Genomic DNA, 20,200 nt, shown 5'->3' on the forward strand with positions numbered 1-20,200 from the left:
GCTTTAACAACTCTCTTCTTAGAATGGACATAGTTGCGGCTCAGGAGGAAATTACTGAGTTGGAGAATTACAAAGCTTTTCTTATCTCAGGAAATACACATTGTCTGATTCTGAAGGCAACGTGTGAACAGAACAACCAAAATGTTTCTCTGGTAAGGACTTATATTGAAAAGCCATTTATCTAGATTCATTAAACATTTTAATAAATATCTTAATTTGTGACATGAACTAAGTACTATAATCAACAACGGCACAGCAGATCCTTGAACAGCTCCCTTTTGTTGTAACAGGGATGAGATGCCCTTAGGAATATAACTCTTGTGAATATCAATTAGCCTATAGTAAATACTGGTTTAGTTATATGTAACTCAGCCACTTTTCTAAACACCTACTGATGACATTAAGTAAGGGCTTACTGTGTTACTGTGTTAATAAGTACCAGCTAATCTTAAATACCTTGTATCATTAAAGTTAGAAGGAAAAGTACATGAGTCCAACTTTCCTGGACCTCGAAACAATCACATGTTCCCTTCAGAATGAACAATTTTACTGTCCTCGTTGGAAAATCAGCACTCCAGCACACTGCCTAGGAGCATGGTGTCCACAGTGCAACCATATTGCCTTTGTTCCAATACTTACCCACCTGCTCTCTTAGAGGAGTTTTTAACTTCTGTTAAGTAAAATGGGCATGCTAGTGGTAACTATCTCCTCGGGTTTGGGAGAGCATCACTGGCATAGTAAGCACCCAAGAAGCCTTAGCTATCATCAGCCATTTTACTTAGATTGTTCTAAAAATAGTAATCAGAGACTTCTAAACATATAGGTAAACAGGGAAATCAACTGCATTTTCAAAACCTACTGTGGGACAGTCCAGTTTGATTATTGAAACCTTTTCTAACCCTATGTGATTTTTAAATGTACTGGCTTTTATTTGCTGTTCAGAGATTCAGGACACATGTGCTCAGGTCCAGACTCTCTTAGTGTAGGGTTTAGACAGTGATGTTTCTCTAGCCTCAGATTGTAAAATCCCAAAGAAATGTTTATACGTCTATAAATCAGGTGATTCTATTATTCCAGTCAGAGGTACCATGCACATTATGATGGATAATGGTTTTGGCAGTAATGCAAATGGGTTGCTACTGTCTAAGTTTAGAGAAGTTATGTCCTGAGAACCAAGACTTCTCTTGTCCTTTCTAGAATCAAAATAACATGAAACTTAAAATAACTCATCTTAGGAAAAATATATAAGAGAAGAAAATGTAAAAAATTAAATATCCTTTTGAATATATTTTTGTGTTTATTTGAATATTTTATATCCTATATAATAAAAGAGTAATATGCAAATTAACCATCACTCCGCTACACCCACAAACCACGCCTGTAAGCCACGCCCACCAGCCAATCAGGAGCGAATATGCAAATAAACCCAACCAAGATGGCTACAGCCACAGAGAGCAGGAGGGAGGCTTGGTTTTTCCCGGCAATGGAGGAAGTCAAGCTTTCGGCCTGCCCTTGCCGGCCTAGGCCTCCACTCAAGGCTACAAAGTTTCAATGATAGAAGATACATAAACCCAAACATAAATGGCAGCAGCCACAGAGCTGGAAAGAGCAGGAGGCTAGGGTTGCCCCTGGTGATGGAGGAAGCCAAGCTTTCTGCACACCCTGGCCGGCCCAGGCCTCACGTATGGCTACAAAGTTTCAATTATAGAAGATACATAAATACCCCCCAAAATGGCTGCTGCTACAGAGCAAGCAGAAGGCTTAGCTCTGCTCCAGGCTACAAAGTTTCAATTGTAGAAGATAAATAAACCCCAGATACCAGGGCCTCCGCTTGGGTCGCCAGGGGGCATGGCTGGCCTGCAAATCACCACAGGCCCCTCGCCCAGGCCGCCCCACGCCCCAAGGGAACCCCCACCCTGATCCGGGACACCCATCAGGGCAAACCAGCTGGTCCCCACCCGTGCATGAGGCCTCTATCCTATCTAATAAAAGAGTAATATGCAAATTGACCATCACTCCAATACACAAGATGGCTGCCCCTATGTGGTCAAAGATCCTGCCCCCATGTGGACACAAGATGGCCACCACAAGATGGCCAGCAAGAGAGGGCAGTTGGGAGGGACCAGGCCTGCAAGGGAGGGCAGTTGGGGGTGATCAAGCCTGCAGGGGAGGGCAGTTAGGGGTGACCAAGCCAGCAGAGGAGGGCAGTTGTGGGCAATCAGGCCAGCAGGGGAGGGCAGTTGGGAGGGACCAGGCCTGCAAGGGAGGGCAGTTGGGGGTGATCAAGCCTGCAGGGGAGGGCAGTTAGGGGTGACCAGGCCTGCAGGGGAGGGCCGTTAGGGGCAAACAGGCTGGCAGGTGAGTAGTTAGGCATCAATCAGGCTGGCAGGGGAGTGGTTAGGGGGTGATCAGGCTGGAAGGCAGAAGTGGTTAGGGGCAATCAGGAAGGCAGGCAGGCAAGCAGTTGGGAGCCAGCAGTCCTGGATTGTGAGAGGGATGTCCGACTGCCCGATTAGGCCCAATCCCACCAAAGGGTCCCAGATTGGAGAGGGTGCAGGCTGGGCTGAGGGACACCTCCCTCCCCTGTGCACGAATTTCGTGCACCAGGCCTCTAGTATGATGTAAATTGAAAATAAATTAGTGAAACAGTACACTTTTATTATAGAAATAGGAATGGTACAAGAATTGCAATGATCACAGTATATAATTAGAGAAATATATTTTAGAAAAATTAAATAGGAAGCATATTGAGATCCTGACCAAGCTAGGAAGTGAAAGTCTATAATCAGAGGCCCATTCATGTGAGTCAGTCTTCACATTTTTTCAAATAATAAAATTTCTTTTTTAAGTTAAAAAGTTGTTGTGAAAGAACAATAAAAGACTTCCTTCAACTATATAATTGATTGAAATGCAAAGTAAGTTTTGAATAGTCTTCAGTAGAGAACTATATAATTATATTATTTTCAGCTTTAAAAACTTCAGTCTGATGGTTTTCAGTTATATGAAAAAATCAGTATGCACTTTTCCATCTGACAGATAATTCAACACATTAAATTTTGGTTTGGAATTCACTCAGACACACCCATGCAGATGAATAAATACTATGAAGCATCTTTTTTTTTTTTAAAATACAGATTTAGAAAGTCAATTAAATTTTTATATACTTTTACATTCTTCTGTTTTCTTCATTTGATTTTGTAGAGGGCTACCTGGGAAGGCACATGGGCATTTCTTTAAATTGTTGTCAGCTGAGCCCGAGGTGACTGGCAGAGCCCTGTCTCGGTTACGCCCTCCCCAAAGAGGTGGGGGGCGTTATCAGTACTGACTTTTTACCTTTGTCCAGGTGCTGGGGAGCAGGCTTTGATATGTAAATCCAGGCAAGCACCAGGAATGCTAGGGCCTACTCAAGAATGCAAATAAGCTCCTTTGATCCTAAGTTTTGGTGATACTTCCTGGTATTTGGGGGTATAAAATAAATGTGCTGCGTGGGCTCCGGGGTCCCTGCCTCTCCATCAGAGAGGATGGCATCCCACCTGGCTCCCAGCTTTGTTTCTTTCTATCTGGTCTCTTTCTTTCTTTTATTTCTTAATCCCCAGCTCCTCCACTCAGGAACCGGACCTGTTCCTTTTCCGTGCTGGAGGCGGAAAAGAGAGAACACCTCTACAGATTTAAAAAAAGAATTATCGTATACAGAGGCTACAAAAGTCTGTACTGTGACTAGTTTTGCTACTCTTCTTCAAACATTTGTTTTATCTAACACAGAATGAAAAAAATATATTTAAAAACCAGTAAAATGAATTAATGGGTTTTAGATTTTCCATTTCATATTCCATTGTGGGCCCATTTGGTAGCAGAAACTTATGGTAAGTAAATACCTTGATAAGATGTCATGGCATGTCTATGAACAAATTATTGTGTTAAAAGCCTATTGAAGAATTCTGGAAACTAGGAGGCAGAACTCTCAGCACTGTATCTTATAGATAGATGAATGATAGATAGATAATTGGATCTAGAAAGACCCTCCAATTATTCTCCATTTTGAAAACAAAAATCTGCTAATGTTACTGTGAGATGCCAGATAAATGATTATTTTTTGTTTTGTTTTTTGTTTGTTTTTTGTCCTCCCTGAGGATGTTGCCAATATCAGAGAGAAAAAATAACCAATTCCCTTGGGAACCCCACTGTAATACTGGCAGACTTCTATATACTACCCTATATTTCCTGTGGACAGTTTATGTATATTGATATAAAGATAAAGAGTTTTCCTCTAAGTATTATTTACTGTTCACAATCATATTTTAATTTATCCCTTCTCCATCTCAAGCAGTGAGATATTCACAGACACAGTTTAAAAAATACTCCCATAAATGATCAGTCACCTATGTAATGAATTGGTTGCACTATAAGTAGATACACCAGCCCGTGCTAACTGCTCATTCATACTCAGTAACTTAGTAAAGGTCACACATGGATCCAGAACACTGTTGGGCAGCTGGTGAAAGTACAAGACACTACTGTGTAGATGTTCACAGGTCAAAGAGAAGTGGCCAGATGAGATGCCCTGAGGCATGGTGTGCCTTCTGTTGTCCTTGCTGACACTGGGACCTAACTCAGTCAAGAAAATAATTTACCAGATGTACGACCTCAGGATAGATCGCAGATCTAATTATCACCACAATCAAAGATAATGCAAATGTCATTCAAGTGGGAACTGTTCCAGCACTCAATTCTACTAAAAGGTAAATTGAGTTTGCTGACCCATTTTGAAAAAACAAATTCTTAGGTTTTTCAGCAGTATTTTTAGTATTTGAGGGTATTTTTCAATTACTTCAGCCTCCATTTCAGTTCTGTGGAAGAAGCAACTAATATAATCTAAAAGAGTGCATAAATAATGTTTCTAATATGGTGTTGTGATAAGGTAGGGTCCTGTGAAGCAACCACAATCATATCAAGGTAGTAATGCTCAATATTAAGGAATATTCAGTAGTTCATGATTTTTGTGTGTGTGTGTTTTTTTTCTTTTTTTGGCAATTCATGTGGCAAGTGAGGTGTTTAAATTGGTTTATTCTTGAGCTACTTGACTCTGATTCTGGTGGGAACATTGAAGCAAATAAACTACTCTAATTTTATGATTGACTACGTCAATAAATATTATGTTTTTTTAAAGAATATCATTATATTCTTTTGTAGTAATACTTATAACTTATATCCTTGTTCCTCTGGTTGGTTTTAAAGAAATAAATAGTAATAATTATTCCTGTGATATAAATATCTACAACATGCTATATATTATATATAAATACAAATGACATATATAATATATGTCATATAAAAGTTCAGCTTCTGCTCATGTCAGTTTGTATGTAAATAACTCACCCAATGAGTGACATGTAGGAATAGAAAGCATTAGCATCTCCACTTTTGTATCTGAGGAAATAGAGACTCACCCTAATCTAAAACTAAATATGTCTACAACTCAACATTGCTTTAAGCCTGATCCCTAAAATGTCTACCACCAACCAAAGGGGATGAGTGCTACATTGAGAGGTCAAAGTAGAAAAAACTATAGTGTTCATGTATTGCAAATAAAGTGACTTACATCTGAAGATTTTGTAATATTTGATGGACATGTGAATATATTGTAAGGGCCTGCCCGTTGAAGGCCTTGGAAAGGGGCTTTAAAAGTGAGGATGGCAGAAGCTTTTACTTTATTAGTTTCACGGTAAATCTTCCTTTAGCAAAGACTGCATTAGTAAGGACCTGAATTAAGGAAGTTGCAAAATGTTGCAATGAAAAAATTTTCTCTTTTTACACTCATATTTGTAAATGTAAATTTGTCAGAATGTCCTTTTAGAACAAAGCAATAAGTGGTCGATGCTCCGGATTTCAGGATACTAGTCCAAGATTACTGACAACAAAAAAACTTTTAATTTCTGATGAACAATACTAGTTGCAGACCTCCAGAAAATAGGTTTTTAACTGTCTGTGATCCCCTTGATGGTTTAAATGATATCCCCTCATTTCCATGCTTTTATTCTATAACTTGGTTTTCTGTCTATATTTTAATTGTGCTGACCAAGATGATGCAGAGATATGAAATATCAAAATGATAATTAACACAGACCTTCGACTTGTGCTGGGGAAAGGGAGTACCAAGCACAGAGATTTTGATTAAAGAAAAAGTTTCATTTTTGAGAGGTAATATTTGACCCTATATTGTTATATTTCAGTTATTAGACATTTTGTTCAAGTATGACCTCACCTTTACAAAAATAAATTAAACTTTCAAAATCTCTAACCAGCCATTGTAACTTAGTACAGGTATAATATATATATATTTTAGATTTTGAAAACAGTATTTCTATGATTTCAAAAAATGTATTTTCACTTTGGTTTGAGGGCATTGTTTGGGATATTTCTTACCTAAGAAAATGTCATTAAAGCTTCATGAGTGAGGTTTTGTTATTTATTTTCTAAAACAAAATATTGCTTCTGACCTGCAAGTCGCTTTGTCAAAACACTGTCATTTATCAGTCATCTATCAAAAGAACTCCTCAATGTCAATATACTGAGACTTAAAACAGATTTCACATCCTTGATACATTTAATTTATATGATTTGATTGATAAGACTTTTCCAACATTTCTACATGGGTATTATACACTTACTAAATTGGGGATTCAGAAATTTAAAAAACAAAAACAAACAAATACATATTAGAGAATTTGTTTAGTCTAGGACAGTGGTCGGCAAACTCATTAGTCAACAGAGCCAAATATCAACAGTACAACGATTGAAATTTCTTTTGAGAGCCAAATTTTTTAAACTTAAACTTCTTCTAACACCACTTCTTCAAAATAGACTCGTCCAGGCCCTGGTATTTTGTGGAAGAGCCACACTCAAGGGGCCAAAGAGCCGCATGTGGCTCATGAGCCGCAGTTTGCCGACAACTGGTCTAGGACATTCAAGAAGTGATATAAGGAAAAACCTGTTAAAACTGAGGTCAAACCATCTTCATGTGGGTTTAAATACATTTTATAATGAATAACAATGAAGGTTATACTTGCTCAAAACTTATAATCCATTATTATTTTAACTAAGTAGAAGATACTTTCAGTGTGGAAGTTGTGGTTTCCGTAAAAGCAGAGTAGCTTTTATCACACGAATCTTACCTGAAATTAGCATCATAAGCTCCAGACAAATTATTATGAACAATAGATTGAAAGCTTTACAGAGGTTTTTTATTAGAATGAACAGGCGATTACAAGCAGGCAGAGTGGAATTAGACCTTTGAAAGAAGGTTTTCACACTGGGTGAGATTTATGTTTATTACACGTTTGCTCTGAGAGCACCTCACTGTTTCTATGGTACAAGATGGCTAGAAAACAAGCAGACATCGGCCGTCTTTTTTTGGCATAGTCAGAGGATAATGTTTGGGGGCACTAATATGAAAAATAAATGAGGAGAGATAATCCAGAAATGAGGGAACCACAGAGGGACAATCTCCACACCTTTATATAAAATCTTAAATCCGTAGATGATCCAAGAATTGTAAACAAGCGAGCAATTCTTCAAAGAATCAAGGGGGGAAAGAACCACAGCAAAGCTGGCAGAGCTGATAGAAAGTTCAGCTTCTGCTCATGTCACATCCCATCAAGTTAGAAATATGTGTCTAACCAGGGGTGGGCAAACTTTTTGACTCGAGGGTCACAATGGGTTCTTAAACTGGACCAGAGGGCCGGAACAAAAGCATGGATGGAGTGTTTGTGTGAACTAATATAAATTCAAAGTAAAGGAGCGGAGGGGAGAGCAAGAGAACCGAATAGAACAGCCGGATCCAGCCCGCGGGCCGTAGTTTGCCCAAGGCTGGAACCTTACTATAAGTGTTAGCCATGTGCTGGCCATAAAACCATCTCAATAAAGTTAAAAGGATTGGAGTAAGGAATACATTTTCTGTCTTCAGTGGAATTAAAATAGAAATGAATAAATTATGTCAAAGTAATTAAATACTTGGAAATTAAGAAAAACCATGGGTGTAAAATTAAATCATAAGCCCTGACCGGTTTGCCTCAGTGGATAGAGCGTCGGCCTGCGGACTCAAGGGTCCCAGGTTCGATTCCGGTCAAGGGCATGTACCTTGGTTGTGGCCACATACCCAGTAGGGGGTGTGCAGGAGGCAGCTGATCGATGTTTCTCTCTCATCGATGTTTCTAGCTCTCTATCCCTCTCCCTTCCTCTCTGTAAAAAATCAATAAAATATATTAAAAAAAATTAAATCATAAAAATAAAACAAAAATATTTTTAGCCACAAGCAAATGAACAGTACTTGCAGTCCTAAAACAGTCCTTACAACATGTGTCTTTAAATACTTATATTAAAAAAAAAGCAAGTCTTTAAAAATTAATGTTCTGAAATTGTACCTAAAGAAGTTAGAAAAGAAAAACAATTAAACACAACAAAGATAAAAGAGAAGAAAACAACTAAACTGAAGTATACAAATAATAAATAAATAAAATGCGTATCTTTAAAATGATTCAAGAAATAACAAATATTTAGTTATGTTAACAAATAAAATAGATAACATAAATTATCAAAATCAGGAATAGTAGAAGGGACACCCTTATGCAGTCTTCAGATACTGGCATCATAGTAAAAAAATGTTATGTGTAGCTTAATGACAAGAAATTCAACAAAGATAAAATAGACTAATTCCTTAAAAGGTGCAACTTATTAAAGTTTGGACAAAATAATTAGAACATTTGAAGGCCATATAATGGTGAAAGGTATTGAATATATTATCAATAACTTTCCCACAAATATATCTCAGGTAAAATTTATTTTACTGGTTAATATGATCAAACATTTAATGTAGAAATAATATCAATCCAAAATAAACTCAGAAAATAGAAAAGGAAAAAAAAACAACCCTTTATGAGGCTAGCATAACTTTGAAACTTTGGGGTAGGTAAAGTAGAAACAAAATATAAATTAGACATTAATAAAGACATTATACCTTAAAAAGAAAGGCAACATTATACATATGAAATACCAGTAAATAATCTATAGACTGGTAGAAAATATCACAATACATACAGATGAGCAGGATTTCAATCTCGAACATATAAAGAATTCATACAACTCAATTATAAAAATGAAAAAATAATTTAAAACATAGACAGAATATTTGAATGGATAATTTAGGAAAAGAAGGATCCAAATGGACCACAAGAACCTGGAATGATGAAAGCTGACAAAAGTATGGAGTGAAACAGTCACTTTGGAAAACAGTTTGGGAGTATTTTATAAAGCTATGCACACTTGCCATTTGATTCATCAATTCTCCTATTTACCTAAGAGAAAGAAAAACATATCTGCACAAAGACTTCTATGTGAATTTAATAGTGGCTATATCTATCTATAATAGCCCAAACTGGGTGGGTGGGTAACAAAACACATTCCCATCAATAAACGAAAGGGTAACTATTGTGGTATACCATTTAGCAACAAAAATGAATCAACTGCTGTCACATGCAAAATATGAATTAATTTGAAATTATATTGACACAGGAACTAGTCATAGAAAAATGTACTTTCTATAATTCCATTTATATGAAATTTTGTGACAGTTAAAACTAGTTATGGTAGTAGCAATTGGAATAGTGAACACCTCTGTTGTGGTCTGGCTGGTTGACAATTAACATAGTCGGAGAGAACTTTTGGGGATAAAGAAGATATAATATTTCTTAATTGGAATAATGGCCCCAATTCATCAAACTATACTATATTAAGAATGTGTATTTTATTTTTTAATTTACTTTAAAGAGAGGAAGGGAGAGGGGGAGAGGGAGAGAGAGAGATCAATTTGTTATTCCTCTTACTTATGCATTCATTGGTGATTCTTGTACGTGCCCTGACAGGGAATCTCACCTGTGACCTTGTTATATCAGGACTATGCTCTAACCAACTGAGCTACCTGGCCAGGGCAGACATGTGCACTTTAATTTCTGTGAACTTGTACATAAACATTTTAAAATATGAAGGGTATTATTTCCATACCACCAGAAAAGGATAGAAAACAAGTAAGGAGAATTTTAGATGATCATAAATAGATGAAGTTTATTTATATCTTTATAACGTACATACTAAGAGAAAGGAAGAAATATTTATAGACTATAATATTACTGTAAAGGTAATATTATACTTTCTCATGAAAACATTTCAGAGACAGGAAGGCCAGTGTTTACACTGATAAAAATAGATACTTGTATATATAAATTTTTACTCCCAAACTAAGAGAAGCTGTTGATATTAAGAGATGATCTTTAGTTTATCTGTGTTTTAAAATTTCCTCATATTTACAATGTGAGACTAAATCTTTTAAGGTTTAATGTATTCATATTGTAGGAATTTGTAATTCTTTGGAGAATATTAGGTGGCTAGCACCTTTTTTGAAAGTTTGCCTAAGTTTTATAATGTGGCAAACTTTAAACAATAAAGTTTGTCCAATAGTTACATCATCAAAATAAAAATATCCAGCCCTGGCTGGTGTCTCTCTCACATTACCTATGTTTCTCTCTCTCTCTCTCTCCCCCCACCCCCTTCTCTCCCTCCCCTTTCTTCCCTCTCTTCTATTCTCTTCAAATAACCAATGGGAAAAATATCTTAGGGTGAGGATTAAGAACAAAATAAAAAGTATCCAGTTTGTCATAAAATTAAGCCATCCACTCTTCAAAATATCGTAGAATCACTATCCACAAAATCCACTGTATGACTTTTTGTGGGCCTCAGTGAAAGTGTTCTGAGAGCTACCTAACAGTGTGTTATATAAATATGTGAAATATATACTTGATTGAACTTGGGATACAAGTAGTCAATAAATATTAGTGGGTTTTTTTGTTTGTTTGTTTGTTTTTACTTTTATTCCCAGGGTTTCATAGGTAAACAGTGTCCTTGGGTTGTTGAAAATGCTGTGAAAACTTAAGACCAAAAAATAGCTTTTGAGATTAGATCTTATAATACATCTTATCTATCTCTTCCTCTCAGCTGAACACAAGCACCAGTGTATTTATTCCTGTTCACTAATGTGGAAGTCACAAGCAGTAATGGCCCACACTCTTGTAGGTACTCTCAACTGCAAAAATGCACTCTCAGTCAATAACTTTCAAATCAGTGAGGTGTGTGCCAGGACCATCAGGGGAAACAGATTGTTAAGTCCAAAGAAAATGGATATTGAAATTAAGTTCAGTATATTTACTCATATTTAAATTAGCATGCCACTTCTACAAAGAAAAGAATTGGCAGTTAAGTGAAGAATTTATTGAGGATCTTGAAAATGAAAAATACAATTACTGAAATTTTTAAAAATTAACAGGTGGGGTGAGTAGTGGAATGCATATAGCTGAACAAAAATGAATGATGTGGAAAATTAAGGGAGAAATTTTTCCAGCACACCAGGATAACATGGAAACGAAATAGGAAAAGGGAAGAGAGGTGAAGAATAGATACAGAGGTGCCAATCTCTCTCTGGCAGAGTTTCAGAGTAGAGAATAAAGATTAAGATAGTGATGCAATTATTAAAGTAATGAATGCTGCTAGTTTCCCACTATGAAACGAAGATAGAATCCTCAAATTAAAAGACTTCACTGAGCATCAATCTGGTTAATAAACAAACAAAAAAACAACTACACATTTCAAAACAAAATGATAATTTTTTTAAGGCAAGGAGAAAATCCTAAAAGCTAGAAGAGTGAAGACATTAATGACCTACAAAGCAATGAGAATTAGATTGACTTCAGAATTAGTTGCACCAGTATTCCCATTAATAAAAAACAATGAGCACTTCATGCAAATACTAAAGAAAACTAAATTTGATTTTATAAATTCCTTCCCAGACACATTATTTTGTATCCCACAATTTGAATAAATCTTAAGATGCTAAGTGAACATTTAGAAAATTTATCTCTATCAGACTCTCCCTGACCCTGGAAAGATATACTCCACTGAGGATGAATAGATGAATACAGAAGAAAAAAATAAATAAATACAAAAAGCAATGTTAAGCAAATAAAGTAATGAACTCACTTTTGTACAAGTAAGCATTTAAAAGAATGCATGTTTTTATACTAATCTAAAAATAAAATGTTGAAAGTATGAGTTAAGGGGTAGAAGTGTTATAATAATTAGCTAGTTAATATTAATAAAAGGAAGAGAGCAAAGGGAAGTCAGACATTAGAAGCATGGTCACCTGGGAGGCTTTACCAGGAAGTTGTAGCTTCACACAGCATTGTTCCTCCAAGGGATTGACACCCCTTCCCTTCTCCCATGCGGGTTGTAAACTGAGGGACAATTCCATTTTAGAGGAAGAGAGACAGGACAACTAAATATAACCTGTGCTTCTGGAAGGAGTACTAAACCATAAAGGAAAAATACCTTGTTGAGACCAGTGCCATAGTATCAATGGGGTTGTTGGATTGAAGAGGAGAGAGTTGATTTCCTCAATTGGAAGATTATAAATGGGTTATTAGGAGAATGTCTTTGTTTTGGGGGAACACTGAAGTATTATCAACTTGCTCTCAAATGATTCAGAAAAAGACCAACTGATAATATTGAATGTTGTGTGCATTGTGTTTGTATATGAAAGGCCATGAGATGTTAAAAGTTGGTGTACATCAGTAAACAAAGATATGGGAATTTTTTTGTATTATATTTACAAATGTTAATGTATTTTTACAGCTTTAACAACAAAATTTCTAGTTTGTGTACTTTTCTTACTAATTTTTGCCACAAATTCATCAATTCATTAAAGGAGTTTTTTTTAATATAGTTTTCTTAGCTTACTTAGAGCAATTCAGTAACTTTAAGATTCTGTCCAGCTTCCTCTTAATTAGATGAATTGGAGCAGAGTTAAACACATTTCATAAATTATTCATGAAAATTTAGTAATAATTATATAATCATCCAAGCTGATAAGTTGTTGTCAGTAGTTCTTGGTTTAGACCTGAAGTGAAAAATACCATAGTTTTAAACAGGTGTAACAAATTTATTAAGCTTTGACTGGTGGAACAATGGTTAGAGTGTCACATCTGTATGCTCACTGAGGTGTTGTGGGTTTGATTCCCAGTCAAGGGCGCATACCTGGGTTGCAGGTTCGATCCCCCCACCAATCAGGGCACAGGTGGGTGGCAACCAAAAGATGTGTCTTTTTCACAGTAATGTTTCTTTCTCTCTCTTTCTCTTTCTCCCCCTTTCTCCTCCTCTCTCCATTCTTTCCACTCTCTCTGAAAATCAATGGAAAAATATCCTTAGGTGAGGGTTAACAACAAAAAACAAACAAACAAAAAAAACCCAAAAAACAATTTTTTAAGAAAATTAGTACCAGGATTATTATTTTTTTAAATATATATTTTATTGATTTTTTTACAGAGAGGAAGGGAGAGGGATAGAGAGTTAGAAACATCGATGAGAGAGAAACATCGATCAGCTGCCTCCTGCACGTCCCCCACTGGGGATATGCCCACAACCAAGATACATGCCCTTGACCGGAATCGAACCTGGGACCCTTCAGTCTGCAGGCCAACGCTCTATCCACCGAGCCAAATCGTCTAGGGCATTCTTAATTATTGTTTTTAATAAACTCATGTCTGCTCTTGGAAATGGATAGGCATCCAGTTATTAAACTAATAATGCTGTGTGCATCTTATCAATCCATATCTACTAACAGTTCACTCTGACAAACAATATATATATTGGGCCTCTAGTATATTTTATAAAAATGTTTCATAATCAATATAAGCCACCTTGACTATGAAACATTTTTATAAAATATACTAGAGGCCCAATGCACGAAATGTGTTCAAGGGGCTCCTCCCTTGCAGCCTTGGCTTCATCTGGAAGGTCGTCCGGTAGGACATCCAGAAGGTCATTCGGCTGTCCGGTGTAATTAGCATATTATGCTTTTATTATTATAAATTTTTTATTGATTTCAGAGAGGAAGGGAGAGAGAGATAGAAACGTCAATGGTGAGAGAGAATCATCTATCAGCTGCCTCATGCATGCCCCATACTGGAGATAGAACCTGCAAACTGGGCATGTGCCCGGACTGGGAATCAAAGCATGACCTCCTGGTTCATAGGTCAATGCTCAACTACTGAGCCATGCCAACGGGGCTATTATGAAACACTTTTAATAAGTAGATCAAATAATGGTCCTGTTTCCTTGGAAGAAATTCCTTAATAGTACAGTCATATACTGGTTAACGATGGGGGACAGAGGGAGCTGGTCTAAGATACGAGTTGTTAGGTAATTTTGTCATTGTACAAACTTCATAGAGTGTCTAACAGCTTAGTACTACAATTGCACGTGCTTTATTTTTTTGTGTAATTGGCAGCATAGTAGGTTTATTTATACCAGTATCACCACCAACCAAATAAAAGTAATTTATAGTGTAAGTCTGTGAGTTGGCTTTTCTTTTTGTAATGTAAGTAACTGACTTAAGCTTTGATGGCCTAGGCATCTACTACAAAGAGGCATTCATTTCATATTTTTGGATTCATTTTTCTTGTTGTTCTTCAGATTGGGTGATTTTTGCTTCCTCATATTCTAAATTATTGACTTGATTCTCACTATTCTACTGTTGATCCCTTTAAATTATTCATTTCAGTTAGTATATGCTTAATTTCTGACTGGCCCTTTTTCATGTCTCTGAAATTCTCACTAAGATCCTTGAAGCTCTCACTAAGAACCTTGAGCAACCTTATAAACCATTGTTTTGAACTCTGTATCCAGTAGTTTGCTTGTTTCCATTTACTTTATATATTTTATATATATATATATTTTTTTCTGTTCTTTCATTTTGTGATATGTCTCTTCGTGTCCACACTTTAGCGGCTTCCCTGTGTTTGTTTCTAAGTATTAGGTAGAGCTGCTATGTCTCCAGGAATTGGTAGAGTTGTCTTGTGTAGTAGGTGTCCTGTAGGACCCAGTGGCTCAGCCTCCCCTCACCTGACCTGGGCACTCTAGGTGCGCCCCTGTGTGCACAGTCTTGTTGTAGTTGAGCCATGATTGCTATTGGTGTCACTGGGAGGAGTTGACCTATAGGCCAATTGGCTGTGAGGACCAGATGCAACTACAGTGGGAGAGCTGCTGTGCAGGAGACATCCATATGGAGTAGGACTTGCTTCAGTGGGGCTTTGGTGCTCACTGAGTCTACCCCTGGAGTATGTCCTTGGTGTATATGTAGACTTATAATCTGGTACAGTCTGAAGCTATCCATTGGGTGCAGTGGCTCTGGGCCATCCCAGGAGTTACAAAGTCAGCCACTGCCTGGGGCCACCTGGCTGGAGTTACAGAGCAATTTACAGATGGCTATAACTTATACTGGGTTTGGAAGTGCCGAGGCGAGGCCAAGCTGTGAAGCAAGTGCCCAGTGCTGGCGCTCAGTCTTGGACCTCTTATTGATAGGAATGGGACATGCTGACATCAGCTACTGCTTGTTTGAGAGATTTTAGGAAAGTCTGAAGTCTGAGCCAGGACAAGCCATTCATATGAAAAAGCCACCACAAACAGCTTGGTTGGAGTTGCAAATTGTATGGGGTGGGGCCTCAGGGAATCACCAGGGTGGAAGGAATAGTGTGAGCCAAGCTGAAGGAAACTCAGATATGCCTGCCAGTCAGCTGCCTGACAGGGGAGGTCCTAGCACAGGAACAATGACCCCTGACTGGGTGAAAGTTGACCCTGAATTCCTACCTCGAAGCCAGACAATCCAGTTGCTCCCCATATGTCCCTGGTTCCCTTAATGCCACCACCAGCATTAGAGCTCAGAGGGAGTGGGACAGAAGTTCATGTACTGCCCCTTTAAGAACTGCCTGGGATGCCAGCAGCCTCTATACCAATGAGCAGCAATCCCTGCTGGTTTACAGCTGAAGTTAAAAGTAATTCTGAAACCCTGGGCTGGGGTCTGGTGTGGGACTAGGATCTCTTGCTTCTCCTGTGAGGCCTCCAGAGCAGAGATATCCCTCTCAATTAAAAAACTCCGTAGGTGGGTGTCAGCCTGGTCCATGCCTCCACCCCTTCTACCAGTCTCCATGTATTTTCTTCTTTACTTCTTGAGTTGTAGGACTTCCATGCAGATTTCAGGCGGTTCTGCATGATAGTTTTTCTGTATTTTAGTTATAATTTTAATGTGGTTCCAATGAGGCATTTCTTAAGAACACATTGCATACAGACTATAGAGTTTTGTTTCAATTGTCCAATGAAGGAATACATACATGAAATTTCTAAATATAATTTTAATGCTATGCCAAATTAAACAGGAAAACCAATGTTAAGATTTGATTACATTCAATTGCTATGTTGCTAAAGGGACTCTTTTATATCAAACAACAACAAAACCAGTCCAATTTGGAGGGGGGGTTCATTCCGGGGAGATGGAATAGACATGCTTTTCACTATCCTCTTACTGAGTACAAGTGAAAACCATGCACTTATATGTAAATCAAACATAAGAAGACTTTGGAAAGTATTCCTTGGAAAATATTCTCCTAATTATTTGTTTCAGAAGACAATAATTTTCTTCAATTTGCAGAGTCATTGATTGGTGCTTTTAAAAGAATTAAGGCTTTCTGCCCTGGCTGGGTAGCTCAGTTGGTTGGAGTGTCATCCCCGTACATCAAAAGGTTGCAAGTATAATTTCCGGTCAGGACACATACCTACTTTGGGGGTTCAATCCCTCTGTCATGGTGGTGTGTATGAGAGGCAACATTAAATTGTCAAAATGTTTCTCTTTCACATCAGTGTTTCTCTCTCTCTCTCTCTCTCTCTCTCTCTCTCTCTCTCTCTCTCTCAAAATTAATAAAAACATATCCTCAAGTGAGGAATAAAAAAATAAAATAATAAAATAAAAGAATGTAGTCTTTCTAAATCTTAAGATGATTTATTTATAAAATGATTAGGAAAGTGATAGCAATCTTGAAACTAGATGATATTCACACTGCCCCACACACTCTCATTTTCTACTTTTCAAATATGTTTCAGTTATAGGTGAGATGAGGGTATATAATCACCCACCAAACAATTTTCTCATCATTGATTTGTTGAAAGAGTATTAAATTCAGGTGAAGAGTCAACCATCCACTTATTCCTCCAATATTTATAGTATACTGCTTGCCTTTGGTATGTCACTACATACTGAGTTCTGGCACAGTAGTGAAGAAAATAACATAATCAAATGCAAAGACTAGAAATGTTGGGCCAGGGAAGACCACGTCTGGACTCCCCAGCTTGTGTTGGGGAACGTATGGAGTGGCTCTTCCTCAGAGACCAGTTCACCTAAACAGAAAGAGAATAGTTTTCCTATAGAATGAATTAGGGGTGGAAGGCCAGGTACTTTAGCTGACAGCAGCAAAATAAGAAAAATTAAACAAACAAAATACATTTTAAAATCACATATAAAAGCGTTAAGAGTGGGAAGCGCAATGGTTGGTGTGAAATTGAATGAAAACCTGGTCCTGTGAAATACCGCCAACCCCAAAAATGCACACTAGCATACTGTTTTCATAGATATGGAACTGAGATTTAAGGTCTTGAGGAAGAGAGTGTCACAAACTGCTTTTTCTAGACTTAATCATAAAGGGAATAATTTCCTTCTAAGATCTGGAAACATATTTATTCTTGATCCTAGATTATCAGTTTTCTCAAGGAATGTTAAAGAATACACTGCTTTGAAAGATGATTATAGAGTGTAATGTATATTTTAAATATGCAGCTGATAGCATAGCTGATAACAACCATCAAGTTTTTGTCATTAATTTTAAATTGTCTATTGGAAAAGAAATGCATACTCAGCACTGGCCGGGCATCCTACTTTATTTACACATTTTTAAAAGTAATATGGGAAAGTTAACTCAAGCTCTTTATGGCCAGTTTAGAGAAATGACATAGTGGGCAGGATCTTATGGAAAGAGAATACAAATGAAAGGTGGTGAACTTCATACTAATCACAAACAAGACCTACTAAACATTTGTTCTACATCAAATTCTTAGAAATTGTAAACCAGTCTTGGACAAAATGGCAATATAAAGCTACCACAGACCCTTCTACTTAGACAATTTAGTAAAGGTAATTTAATTCTAGCAGATTTTAAGCTAACCTACATAACATTTGGTTAGTCTTAGTTATGGGGCAATGCAAATTATTTATTTTTTGACAAATGCAATTAAAAAATTAGAAATATAGAAGTAAAATTGGTAAATACAGTAATTAGCTTAATAGGAGACCATATAGAACTGAAATAAAATAGATTTTTTTCCTATAACAAAGCCTCTGAACTCTTGCCACAAATAATAAAAGTTAAAAAATGTTGCTTTAGATGATTATTAAAATGACAATTTACTTTGTTGCTCTTTCCAAGTCCATTCCTTTCATTTCCAACCCTAAGTTGAAGTTGATTATGTTGTAGTATAGTGAATACTTTTCTATTTTTTAGTAAATATATGTATATGAGTGGACATAGTATATTTGGTTTGTCTTAAATTCTAAACCCCATGCCTTTACCCAGCAACTCAGGATAGAGGATATATCCCCTAGACAGGCAGCAGGCCTGATGTGTGACATGAATGAGAAATAAACAGCATGGTTTCAATGACACTAGAAAGATGACAAATACATCTACTTTTCTCAGTCTGCTTTCTACACCCAGGATATTGATTTTTGAGTATATGTTTTTACACATGGCTTTAGTTCAGGGTTTGACAAACTAAGGTCCACTCTTCAGGTGTTTGTATAGCCTGGTTTTTACATTTTTAAAGATTAATGGAGAATGATGGCTCCTGACTTGTGAGAATTATGTGCAGTCGGAATGTCAATGTACATCATAAAATTTTGGTGGCACACAGTCACACTCATCTATTTACATGTCCTCTATGGTGGCTTTCATGCCATGGGGGCAGAGTTGCATAGTTGTAGAAGTAGTTTATCCAACTTTAACTATTGTATAATGTTCCATTATATGAAAATGCCTCCAGTTTGTTATCTATTAAAGAAGCACTATGTCCTATTATATTTTTACCAAATGACATCCAAATTGTCCTTTTGATTGTATATGGTATCTTACCTGATAAATGCTAGCTATCTTCTAAATTCTTCTTGTTACAATTAAGTCCATAGTGTTTCTTTCCCATTTTATGGCATGCTTTTTCTGACATGCACAATTGTTTACATTTAAAATTTGTGTATACATACATATACACACATACACTACACACTTATACATACTAGTGGTCCGGTGCACGAAATTTGTGCACGGAGAGGTGTTTCCCTCAGCCCAGCCTGCACCCTCTCCAATCGGGGACCCCTTGGGGGATGTCCGACTGCTGGTTTAAGCCCGTTTTCTTGGGATCAGGCCTAAACCAGCAGTCATACATCCCTCTCTCAATCTGGGACTGCTGGTTCCTAAACACTCACCTGCCTGCCTGCCTGATCACTCCTAACTGCCTTTGCCTGACTGTCTGATCGCCCCTAACTGCCCTCTCCTGCTGGCCTGATCTCGCCCCCAAGTGCCTCTGCCTGCCTGATCTTGCCCCCAACTGCCCTCCCCTGCTGGCCTGATCTCGCCCCCAACTGCCCTCCCCTGCTGGCCTGATCTTGCCCCCAACTGCCCTCCCCTGCCAGCCTGATCTCACTCCCAACTGCCCTCCTCTGCCAGCCATTTTGGTTCTGATTGGTCAGTTTCTATGCCAGGCAGCGTCCAAAGCTCTGCCTCCTAGGCAGCCATTGGTTCCTCACACTTCACCCAGATTTGGTTCTGATTGGTCAGTTTCTATGCCAGTCAGTGTTTCTGGGCCTATCAATGGGGCCTAATCAGAAAGGCAGGGCTGATCAGCAGCCTGGGTGGAGGCCTGGAGAAAAATGGAGGCGCGGCTGCTGGCCAGACTGGGAGAGAAAGAGAGAGGCAAGTGCTGATCAAAAGCTGCCACAGAGGCAACGGATCAGTCCCTGCTTCTCTCTTCAGGCCTCTCTCTGGCCCTGATTTGCAGCCCCTTCAGCAGTCAGTGCTGAGGCACCACTGCTGGCTCTGGAAGCAGTGAGCCCTGGGTTAGCAACCCAGCACTGACTACAGGACTGACTTCCAGTTGGTCCAGCCTCGGTGGTTACTGGTCGTTGTGACCCAGGGTTTTTATATATTATGATGTTCTCATTTGAGAA

This window comes from Plecotus auritus (assembly GCF_963455305.1).
Source record: "Plecotus auritus genome assembly, chromosome: 7".
NCBI lineage: Eukaryota > Metazoa > Chordata > Mammalia > Chiroptera > Vespertilionidae > Plecotus > Plecotus auritus.